Source organism: Bufo bufo, chromosome 2 (genome assembly GCF_905171765.1).
Source record: "Bufo bufo chromosome 2, aBufBuf1.1, whole genome shotgun sequence".
Lineage (NCBI taxonomy): Eukaryota > Metazoa > Chordata > Amphibia > Anura > Bufonidae > Bufo > Bufo bufo.
In genome coordinates, this window is record NC_053390.1 from 90,521,148 (window position 1) to 90,533,542 (window position 12,395).

The 12,395-nt window shown below is 44.2% G+C and overlaps 1 protein-coding gene across 1 annotated transcript in view; it reads right to left on the minus strand.

Moving 5' to 3' along the window:
* The window catches only part of PDE4D (phosphodiesterase 4D), a 1,065,327-nt gene that overhangs the window by 745,728 nt on the left and 307,204 nt on the right, over positions 1-12,395 (minus strand). The window lies entirely within an intron of this gene.

The following is a 12,395-nucleotide window of genomic DNA, read 5'->3' on the forward strand; positions in this document are numbered from 1 at the left end:
ATGCTGCTAAAGCACATGCCCGGATCCAAATGGCGGAACGAGGCATGCCCGCGTACCTAAGACTGATGACCACTGTAACCCCTACAATAGTGGAAGGGGCACGGCCACCGGTGCCCTGCTCAGTATATGGAGGGAACCGTGGCCACCTCAGATCCAGTCAGAAAATAACCAGGTACACAACAATGTCTGCACACTTAGCTGAAGGAGCTGCAGCCGCAGAGAAGACGGATCCAAGGACAGCTGGCAATATCCGGAGTGCTTGCTGCAGCAGAACACAGGTCCAGTGAACTGATAGCTACAAGTGAAGATACTCAAGCAAGAGCTACAACTGAAATGAGAAATATAATCCACGCCCTACAATAGGAGGAGGGGTGATTTAAAGGCAGGGAAATCAAACGCAGGAGGAACAGCTGGGAGGAAGGAAACAGAAAGTAAAGACTTCATCACAGGGGCGGAGAAACAGAGCAGTGAGAACTCCTCCAAGCTCTAGTAGTGACATCATCACAGGGGTGGAGAAACAGAGCTGGTGAGAACTCCTCCAAGCTCTAGTAGTGACATCATCACAGGGGTGGAGAAACAGAGCTGTGAGAACGTCTCAAAGCTCTGGTAGTGACACTTTTGCTTTGATTACTGCTTTGCACACTCTTGGCATTCTCTTGATGAGCTTCAAGAGGTAGTCCCCTGAAATGGTCTTCCAACAGTCTTGAAGGAGTTCCCAGAGATGCTTAGCACTTGTTGGCCCTTTTGCCTTCACTCTGCGGTCCAGCTCACCCCAAACCATCTCCATTGGGTTCAGGTCCGGTGACTGTGGAGGCCAGGTCATCTGGCACAGCACCCCATCACTCTCCTTCATGGGTCAACTAGCCCTTACTTTCAAAGTTTTCCCAATTTTTCGGCTGACTGACTGACCTTCATTTCTTAAAGTAATGATGTCCACTCGTTTTTCTTTACTTAGCTGCTTTTTTCTTGCCATAATACAAATTCTAACAGTCTATTCAGTAGGACTATCAGCTGTGTATCCACCTGACTTCTCCTCAACGGAACTGATGGTCCCAACCCCATTTAAAAGGCAAGAAATCCCACTTATTAAACCTGACAGGGAACACCTGTGAAGTGAAAACCATTTCAGGGGACTACCTCTTGAAGCTCATCAAGAGAATGCCAAGAGTGTGCAAAGCAGTAATCAAAGTAAAAGATGGCTGCTTTGAAGAACCTAGAATATGACATATTTTCAGTTGTTTCACACTTGTTTGTTATGTATATAATTCCACATGTGTTAATTCATAGTTTTGATGCCTTCAGTGTGAATCTACAATTTTCATAGTCATGAAAATAAAGAAAACTCTTTGAATGAGAAGGTGTGTCCAAACTTTTGGTCTGTACTGTACATGCTGCCTTGTACATGTATTGTAAATGTGATGTATATGTGTTGTCCCATGAAAAATATTTTACTGTTTTCAAACCAGCACCTCGATCTGAATACTTTTTTAATTGTATGTAATATAAAACTTAGTAAAGCCACTAAGTTATTAAATAAAATGTATCTGTATAGCGCCACTTGCTGTTTGTTCTTTTCCTAATTTCCCTGTTCTGGATGCACGTGCTCAGATCCACCCTTCAACTATCACCAGCTGTTCGAAGCTGTCACAGTCAACTTGAATGGGTGTGTGATCCGTCCGCTAAAAAATAGAATATGTTCCGTGCCTCCATTCTGCACCGCAGCTCTGGATTGTGGACCCATTCAAGTGGGGAGCACACGGCTGGTGCCCGCATATTGCTGACTTTGCGGGCATGCGGGCCGCAATATGGCCACGTGCAGGCAACAGCCGTGTGCATGAGGCCTTACTGGGAGAAAACTGCAGGAGAAAGGACATCCCCCAGAAAGGACATTGATCCCCAGCGATCGAGCACCTGTCCAGTGGATAGTTGATAAATGCCTCTGGTGACCCAGTGATGAAGCCAAGTGATTGCATAGACCCCTGAAGTGATCATGGATCCAGTGGCCGCCATACACTGTCAATATCTGTCAGATTTCAGCGTGAAAAGGACACAGCGTGAAAAAGACCTAATAAATCCAGCAGAGCAATTGGAGAAATAATTGGGGGAGCTCTTGATCCAAGGGAGGTATGAAGAAGATTCTAGCTTTGTCAGAAAAAGAATGTCGTGTACTTGTGGTCTGATTTTTATTTTTTACATTGCTCATGGGATAACCCTAATAATAATAATAATAATAATTATCATGCTCTTCAGTGTCTGCGCCAGGGTCGCAAGGACTGGCAGATCGCCATGTCCTCTCACGGTATCTGACAGCTAGAATGTTAATTTCCTACCAGCCAGTTAACAGAAGTTGGTATCAGTGCTAGTGTGGGAGGGGATTTTATTCTCGCAATTTTTATCCCACTGAAAACCATTTTTTCAATGGAAAAAAGTGATTTTATTTTTAACTTAGTGGACTTTAACAACCAATCTATAGATCACTTCTATAAAACACTCTTCTGCTTATGCAGTAGAGTGTATTATACACTGCTCAAAAAAATAAAGGGAACACTTAAACAACACAATGTAACTCCAAGTCAATCACACTTCTGTGAAATCAAACTGTCCACTTAGGAAGCAACACTGAGTGACAATCAATTTCACATGCTGTTGTGCAAATGGAATAGACAACAGGTGGAAATTATAGGCAATTAGCAAGACACCCACAATAAAAGAGTGGTTCTGCAGGTGGTGACCACAGACCACTTATCAGTTCCTATGCTTCCTGGCTGATGTTTTGGTCACTTTTGAATGCTGGCGGTGCTTTCACTCTAGTGGTAGCATGAGACGGAGTCTACAACCCACACAAGTGGCTCAGGTAGTGCAGCTTATCCAGGATGGCACATCAATGCGAGCTGTGGCAAGAAGGTTTGCTGTGTCTGTCAGCGTAGTGTCCAGAGCATGGAGGCGCTACCAGGAGACAGGCCAGTACATCAGGAGACGTGGAGGAGGCCGTAGGAGGGCAACAACCCAGCAGCAGGACCGCTACCTCCGCCTTTGTGCAAGGAGGAACAGGAGGAGCACTGCCAGAGCCCTGCAAAATGACCTCCAGCAGGCCACAAATGTGCATGTGTCTGCTCAAACGGTCAGAAACAGACTCCATGAGGGTGATATGAGGGCCCGACGTCCACAGGTGGGGGTTGTGCTTACAGCCCAACACCGTGCAAGACGTTTGGCATTTGCCAGAGAACACCAAGATTGGCAAATTCGCCATTGGCGCCCTGTGCTCTTCACAGATGAAAGCAGGTTCACACTGAGCACATGTGACAGACGTGACAGAGTCTTGAGATGCCGTGGAGAACGTTCTGCTGCCTGCAACATCCTCCAGCATGACCGGTTTGGCATTGGGTCAGTAATGGTGTGGGGTGGCCTTTCTTTGGAGGGCCGCACAGCCCTCCATGTGCTCGCCAGAGGTAGCCTGACTGCCATTAGGTACCGAGATGAGATCCTCAGACCCCTTGTGAGACCATATGCTGGTGCGGTTGGCCCTGGGTTCCTCCTAATGCAAGACAATGCTAGACCTCATGTGGCTGAAGTGTGTCAGCAGTTCCTGCAAGACAAAGGCATTGATGCTATGGACTGGCCCGCCCGTTCCCCAGACCTGAATCCAATTGAGCACATCTGGGACATCATGTCTCGCTCTATCCACCAACGTCACGTTGCACCACAGACTGTCCAGGAGTTGGCAGATGCTTTAGTCCAGGTCTGGGAGGAGATCCCTCAGGAGACTGTCCGCCACCTCATCAGGAGCATGCACAGGCGTTGTAGGGAGGTCATACAGGCACATGGAGGCCACACACACTACTGAGCCTCATTTTGACTTGTTTTAAGGACATTACATCAAAGTTGGATCAGCCTGTAGTGTGTTTTTCCACTTTAATTTTGAGTGTGACTCCAAATCCAGACCTCCATGGGTTGACAAATTTGATTTCCATTTTTTTATTTTTGTGTGATTTTGTTGTCAGCACATTCAACTATGTAAAGAACAAAGTATTTCAGAAGAATATTTAATTAACTCAGATCTAGGATGTGTTATTTTTGTGTTCCCTTTATTTTTTTGAGCAGTGTACTATCAGCACTATACTCACAGGCACCATCAGGCTGCGCCAAACCGCATAGATACAGCATAAAAAAGTTTTATGCCACTCCTTGCGACTTTTTGAACACCACCGTTCCTAAATTTAGATGCATGTGACATTTTTACTTTCCCTTCGCCACTAATAAGTGGCAGGGGCAGTGTAATTTGCCTCCATATTCACTATCATTCACATCCGTTTCCTGGCATAAAAGACAACTGAAACCTATTCCCACTAGGGGCTGGAGTAGATTTCAATCTAGGCACATGATCTGATCTAATTTATGATTAGGCCCCCAAATTAAGCACATCCTCCAATGGCACGGAGGATATCAGAGACCAGCATAAAACACAGTTCTTTGATAAATGGCCACCAATGTGTCATTTTCACCACATAATTCCATCCAATTAATATTTCCCAATACGTAGTAAATGGTGCCTTTAGAAAGTACAAGGCCATGTGAATAGAAAAATAAAAATGTTATGCAGGAAAAAAAAATATTAAAATGATAAAATGAATTTTCTTTTTTACCATGGGAAGTGGTTAGAGAAGAAAGCTTTCAAGAAATTTTCTGAGTAGGCTACTTTCACACTAGCGTTGTTTTAATCCGGCGTTTAATTCCGACACCGGAACTGCCCGCCGGATCCGGAAAAACGTGTGAAAACGGATTACATTTGAATCCTGATCAGGATTTTGATCACAATGAAAAAATGCATTGGAAAAAACGGATCCGGCATTTATGGACTTTAACTTTTTTTTCACATTTTTCGGGTTTAACATGCAAAAGCCGGATCCGTTTTGACTGAACACACAGCGCCAGATCCGGCGTTAATGCAAGTCAATGGGAAAAAAGCCTGATCCGGCGTTCAGTCAAAGTGTTCAGGCTTTTTGGCCGGAGGTAAAAATACAACATGCTACGTTTTTCTGAAAAGCCTGATCAGTCAAAAAGACTGAACTGAAGACATCCTGATGCATCCTGAAGGACTGACTCTCCATTCAGAATGCATGGGGATAAAACTGATCAGTTCTTTTCCGGATTTGAGCCCCTAGGACGGAACACAGCGCCGGAAAAGAAAAACGCTAGTGTGAAAGTAGCCTAAAAATCCCAATATCAGTCAATGCCCAACAGATGCAAGATACGTTTTTAGTAAATTATTTTATTCTACTACTCCTAGCAAACCTGTTTTCCACAAAACTTAACCTTAAATGGGTTGCCTCATGAAAAGTAATACACATTTTTCAAAGCTACACCTGGATCTGAAAACTTTTGTAATTGCATCTAATTGAAAATGTGGCATAACCACTGAATAATTCAATAAAATGTATCTGTATAGCGCCACCTGCTGTTTGTTCATTTTGCCATTTCTATGTCCACCAAGCTGAGGTGGATGCATATGCTCAGTTCTGTCCTTCAACTTCCACCAGCCATATCTTCTTCTATTAGAAGCTGTCACAGTTACAGGGAGAGAGCTGCAGCAGAAAGGAAATGCCGCCCCCCCCCCCCCCCCCCAAGGAAGGATGTGCCCCCTGAGCTGCCAGCTTGAAATAAATCTAGAAGAGCAACTGGAGAAATGAATGGGGGATTTCTGGATTCACGTGAGGTACAGGACTGGTTCTAGCTCTTACAACGACATTGTTATATAATTTATGATGTCTGATTTTCATTTTTTACACCAATTATGGCATAACCCCTTCTAACACCATGTCAATTTAGTTCCAACAGTGTGTTCTGTTTTGTTTCTTAATATATTTTTAAAGCAATTAGAATTCCATTTTTTCTGAAACAGAACTCCATATTTTCTGCATGGACACAGACTTAAAATATAACAATCTCATTGCTCACTGCCACCACTAGATAGAGCTTAGAAACTCACTGTGTACTGTGTCCTTATCGAGTTAAAGGGGATTTCCGACTTTTTTAAACTGATAACCTATCCTGTGGATAGGTTATCAGTATCAAATTGGTGGGACCCTGCTGATCACCTGTTTTTGAAGGCATTGGTGCTCCTGCTGGCCAGTGACGCCACGTTCATCGGTCACGTGTCCTACGTGCAGCTCAGTATTATTTAAGTGAAGGGAGCTGAGCACAGCTGCTATACAAAGTACAGGAGGATAGGCCATCAGTTAAGAGGTCATAAAACCTCCTTCTACATGTACACAGTATGCAGTAAGCTACTTGGCTCCCTCTAGTGGTGGCAGCCAGTATTTTCAGATTTGCAAAACTCCAATTATTAAAGGGAGTCTTACATCAGTTTTGACTATGCTAAACTGCCAACAGCACTAAGGAGGGCCTGGGAAGAGCAGTAGAAAAAATACCTTTTGTAGATCAAGAGTAGTGAGAATATGAACTTTTATTTTGCGAAATTCTGCTTAAGTGCAATGGAGGTAGTCTCCCATCTCCTTTGAGTGACAAGTGTGGCATCCAACCAGGAGACCAATACAGCTATGACTCAGGACAGAAGGAGGGATTGTGAACCAGCTCAATGAGGGGGGCACTTCGCAGTGAAGCCCCACCTCCTAGGTACTTGAAGAGCAGAATCTGACAGAATAAAAGTTCATATTCACACTAATCCTGATAATAAAACTTCCACAAAACGTACGTTAGTACTGCCCTCCCCAGCCCCACTAAGTGCTGTCAGCAGTTTAGCATGGTCAATTCTGCAAACCAGCACTTCATAGAAACTATGGGGGTCATTTATTAAGACTGGTAATTTATATGCCCGTCTTAATACGCCTGCGCTGGCGGCGGATGCGCCAGAGTTATGTAGAGGGGCAGTCTTGGTTCTGTTCACCGCGCAACATGGTTTAAACTATGCCAGCTCCCTTCCTGGCGTCGTTTAAGGCTATTTTCCATGCCATAAGCTCCATGCGTTTTCTGTAAAAGAGACGCTTACCCGTTTCTTATTTGTTGTCTGCCAAATGCACAAGTGAAAACTAGGAGTTTTGCCAATCTGAAGGAAGCGTAGCATGCAGTGCTCGACTCCTTTTATAAGCCATGAAACATGTTATCTCTAAACACATGCAGATTTAATCACAATATTATGATGGCAGGTAACTGGTACTTCTACCAGGCTCCACATAATACACTATGAAAATGACAATAATTAGAGGCAATAATCATCCCTTAATTATTGTTTTCAAAATATGATATTGTTTTATGAACAGTGGTTATGATAACATGTACTGCACCGGAACTACTACTGTGATTGCCTAAATCCCCAGTCTGCAGCTCAGCATTAGTATTGTGTAAATTGTGTCCTTTTCACGCTGAAATCGGACAGATATTGACAGTGTGTGGCGGCCACTGGGTCAATGATCACTTCAGGGCGCCATGCATTCAGGGCTTCATCACTGGGTCGCCAGAGGCATTTATCAACTATCCACTGGACAGGTGCTCGATCGCTGGGGATCAAACTTCTGGGTATCCCTACTGATCGCCCATACTGGGGACCCCCATTCCCTCCCCCATAAAACTCCAGTTAGGAGGAGTTTGAATAGGGAGGTGGGCAGGCATCTGCTCTGCCGCTTTAGTAACCAAAAAAAGCGCAAAAATTACGTCCCATAGAGATGGTAGCAGTGGGCATGGTCAATCTGCCGATCCAATCATTTTATTTCAGTAATACTCCTGGCTACTCTGCAGCGACAGCTAGATATATTGATCCCGAACGAGACAATAATTGAATAGAATGACAGGCACTGTACCATCTGGAATTATATGCAAAGTCATCCAAGTGTAATATATCAATCCTTTAATGGTTCCAATTAAAATATGCTAAAAATAAATATATAAAAAATTAACCTGATAATCTCAATTAATATAAGATTGTATAAAAAAAATTATATAAATAAACAATTAGTAGTTATAAGATAATTCCCCTTGTTGATCTCAGTCCAAGGAGAATTCTACTAATTATCTATTTATATATATTTTTTATATTATCTTATATTAATTGAGATGATCATGTTAAAATATATATATTATATACTTTTTAGCATATTTTCATTGGGGAGATTTAGGGTATTTAGAAACATCTTGTATTATAAATTGGTACCATTAAAGGATTGATATATTACACTTGCATGACTTTGCATATAATTCCAGATGGTAAAGTGCCTGAGATTCTATTAAAATTAATATTTTCAAATATTGCTATTGGCAGTGGGTGAGCACCCGAGTCCAGAAATGAAGAGGGGTGAGCCACTATAATATTATTACTCCATTTGAGACAGTAATTTAGTCAGTGATACTCAAGAAACATGGACATTTGGACAAAATATATATATGGTGCATTAAACATCGCATTAAATTTTTTGGGCTGACTCTCAGATCCAAGTTCATTCAGTCTGGGCCGTCAGCTGACAGGTTGTGAATCCGCTCTATTCCATAGATACGCTATCAGCCTGAAACAGGAGGCTTTTTCATAAGTCTTCTGCCTCATTTAACCAGAAAAAAAAAGCTGCGGTCCTCCAGAATGGGGTCATTAAGACAGGACGCACAGCATCATGCTACCCAGGTCACTAGGCAGGGCAGCGGCGCACACATCATATCTGCATGAAATGAATCGGCTATTGTCATCAGCTAAACACTTAGAGGTTTATGGCAGAGGAATCGTTTAACACATGACAAATGAAATGCGTTCGTGGAAAGGGGGAAACATGTGAAAAGGATTATGATGATAGCAGTGGCGGAACAATGAATGCTCTCAACATGCTGAACTGACCAAAACTAACACAAGCCAAAGACGCAAGTGAACTCGCTTCATTCCGCCCTTATTGTCCGGTGTCAGTAAGAAACCAGACAGTAATGTAGGCAAATGGTCTGAAATAAACAAAATCCAGCAGCGCTTGGGCCAAAATGAAGAAATGTGACATGATATTTCATAAATCTGATGCATCTTGAAGTCTAAGTGTATGTTCACCAGACGGTGTCAAAACCCGCTGCAGTTTCTTCCGTAATTTTTTATTTTGAATGGTGCGGTCCCACCCTTGGTTTAGCTCCACGGAATGGTTCCCAGCACAGCTTTCCAAGGTGTCTGCCCGGTAACTGCGCCAAGAATGGACATGTACGTTCTTGGCGTGGTCTGAAAATACCGGATGTAAAAAATCCTTGGCCGCATGAACCGCGGCACGGCCTCCCATTGAAAACAATGGGAGGCAGTTTTGGAGCAGATTTGGCTGAAACCCGTACCAAAAATCTGTTGTGAACATATCCTAAAGCCTTATTCAGTGTTTGGTCCATGATTTCCATCAGTGATTGTGATCCAAAACCAGGAATGGAGGCTACACAGAGATAGGCCTCTTTCATACAGTCAGTATTTGGTCAGTATTTTGCATCAGTATTTGGCATCATGCACACGGCCGTTGGGTGGCCGTGGCCGTATTGCGGCCCGCAAACGGCATGTCGGCAATCCACGTCCGCCGGCCGCGTGCACCCCGCATCACGGATGCAGACGCATTCACTTGAATGGGTTCGCAATTCCGGAGATGCGGAACGGAACACCGGAAGCACTACGGAGTGCTTCCAGTGCTTCTTTCCGTGGTTCCGCACTGCAAAAAAATATGACATGTCATATTTTTTTGCGGTGCGGACATACCACGGACCTAATCAAGTTGAATGGGCCCGGCCTGCTGCACGGATGTTGCCCGTGCATTGGGGACCGCAATTACGGTCCCTAATGCACGGAACGGCCACACAACGGCCGTGTGCATGAGGCCTTTGTTAGCCAAATTTAGCAATGGAACCTACCTAGAATCAATATGATAGAGATATGTGTGCCTCTTCTTCTTGTGGACACAGTCCTGGTTTTGGCTAACAAATACTGATGCAAAATACTGACCAAATACTGACTGCGTAAAAGAGGCCATAAGGGAAAGAGCTACACCTAGATCAGTACTGGGATAACCACCTTGCTCCTATTTAGATATATTGGGGCAGGGGCGTAGCTAAAAGCTCATGGGCCCTGGTGCAAGAGTTCAGCTTGGGCCCCAGTCCCTCAGTGCTTGTTGGCAAGGGGCAGGGGGGGAACATAGCCTTCCTACTGCCTGAGGCAAACATTGAAAGGGCACCCCCTCATGCCAAATTCTTAACCTAACCCCTTCCCTCCAGCCAGAGGTGTAAATTGACCAGTATGCACTTTCTATAATGCCAGTGTCTTATGTGGCACAAGGGTCTTTGGGCCCCCTCAGGCTCCTGGGCCCGGTAGCGACTGCTACCTCTGCACTCCCTATAGCTACGCCCCTGTATTGGGGGGGTATTTATGATAGTCTTGCATTTTACAGCAGTCATATCCTCTATGCTATGTTAGGATGCGCTTAAAGGGGTTATCCAACCCCTAAAATGCCTCCCTATACGCCCGGGCACCTCACACAGGCTGTACTTACCTGGCCCGCCAGCACCCGCTAGGGAGGCTCATTCCCATCGTGGCCTGCTATTGGATCAGATGTTTTCATCCGAGCGACGGGGAGATGCAGCGGCGGTCATGTGGGCGTTAGAAGCGACACGGGGGCCAGGGAGCCAGTGAAGTATAAACTGTGTGAGGGGCCTGGGCGTATGGGGAGACATTTTAGGGGTTGGACAACAGCTTTAATTTATGACAAGGCGCAGGCCTCGTCATGAATTAGGTGCATCCTCCGGCAGTCCATGTGCCTAAACTGAAATCTACGGCAGCTTCAAGCTTCTTTTACATCAGTAAACCGGCGTAAAAAATAGATAAATATGCCAGGCCCGCTGGCCCCGTCCCCTCCCCCGCCATGCCTCCTTCTTGAAATGCGCGAGGGCAGCATAAAAACTCCACTTTCACCTATATACCTGCTTTTTTACATAAGAAAACTGACATAGCGGGGAATAGTAAAGGAAGTATAGGATTTTATGAGTTCCTTTCATGAATTTGTTCGCTTACGTCAGATAAGGCTACTTTCACATTAGCGTTTTCAATTCCGCTATTGAGATCCGTCACAGGATCACATCGCGGTTTTCTGTCCGCGATGTGGTGCGGAGCAAGACGGATCCGTCCTGACACACAATCTAAGTCAAGGGGGAAAGATCCGTTTTCTCTGGCACAATAGAAAACCGATCCGTCCCCCGTTGACTTTCAATGGTGTTCATGACGGATCAGTCATGGCTATAGAAGACATAATACAACAGGATCCGTTCATGACGGATGCATGCGTGTGAAAGTAGCCTAACATCTTCAATGAGACATCTTTATTCCACCATAACTTCCACCTCATTGTCCAACCACAACATTATACAGAATCTGGGACGATTTATGAAAATGGGTCAAGCTGCATTTTACATTTTATGGCTGAAACCCCATTGTCAAAAGCCCCCGCTGTTCAGTATTAAATTATTAACAGTGAGAGATCACATCTAGGAAGATCACAATGATGCATCGTGAGCAGCTTACAGATAAAGGTCGGCGGAGAATTCTCTCCATAAAGCCGGTAGGGGGCATGTTTACTGATTTCCCTGAGAGGTACTCAAGAATGAAATTTTCGTGTTCAGCAGACAATAAATAGTTATGGAGCATCCAGTGAGCTGGAGTACAGGTGTTATTGTAGTTAGGGGTCCACTTTTACCTGTTGGCACCTTCATGCCCATTATATGAGACCCTAACCATTATCACTAATCCTGCCGTGTATTTTGGGTATCGCTAGAGATGCGGTCCACATGTGAGTCAGCTTACTAGTGTTAAAGCATCTTTAGACTCATCTGCCTCAACTCAAGAGGGAGATCACTCCCCAGCGACTACATCTAAAACACAAAAGCAGAAAAATGCTATGAAATATAATGAGAAAGGCAGAAATAATAACTATGGGAAAAATAAAAATATAAAAGAAGTGTCCCAAGAAGAGTCTGTAGAACGGAATGAGTGGTCAGGAGGATTCAAAACACGGAGGGCAGGAACGAAGCCAAAGTAGAAGAGGAGGTTCTAAACCTTTCGAGTTATATACTCTCTGAATTTAGCCTGTTAAAAAAAGGACTTTCTTTTTCTCCTGCTTCGGATTTTGATCTGTTGGATGAGAATAGATTTGCCAAACATTTGACAGTGACAAGACATTTTGAAATGATACGGGACCCTGTAGAGAATGCTGATATCCTTGTGGGGGCTAAGGAAAGCGCCTTGGATGTTATAAATGTAGTACCTTTAAATTCGGCAGAACAGCAATGCAATCGCGTTATGGCCTCCTTACAATGTGAATCGAGTCCTATTTCTGATCACAGGGGCAAAAGTTTTAAGATCCCTAACCCTAATTTTTATCCAGTGAACTTCAGGGTGCAAG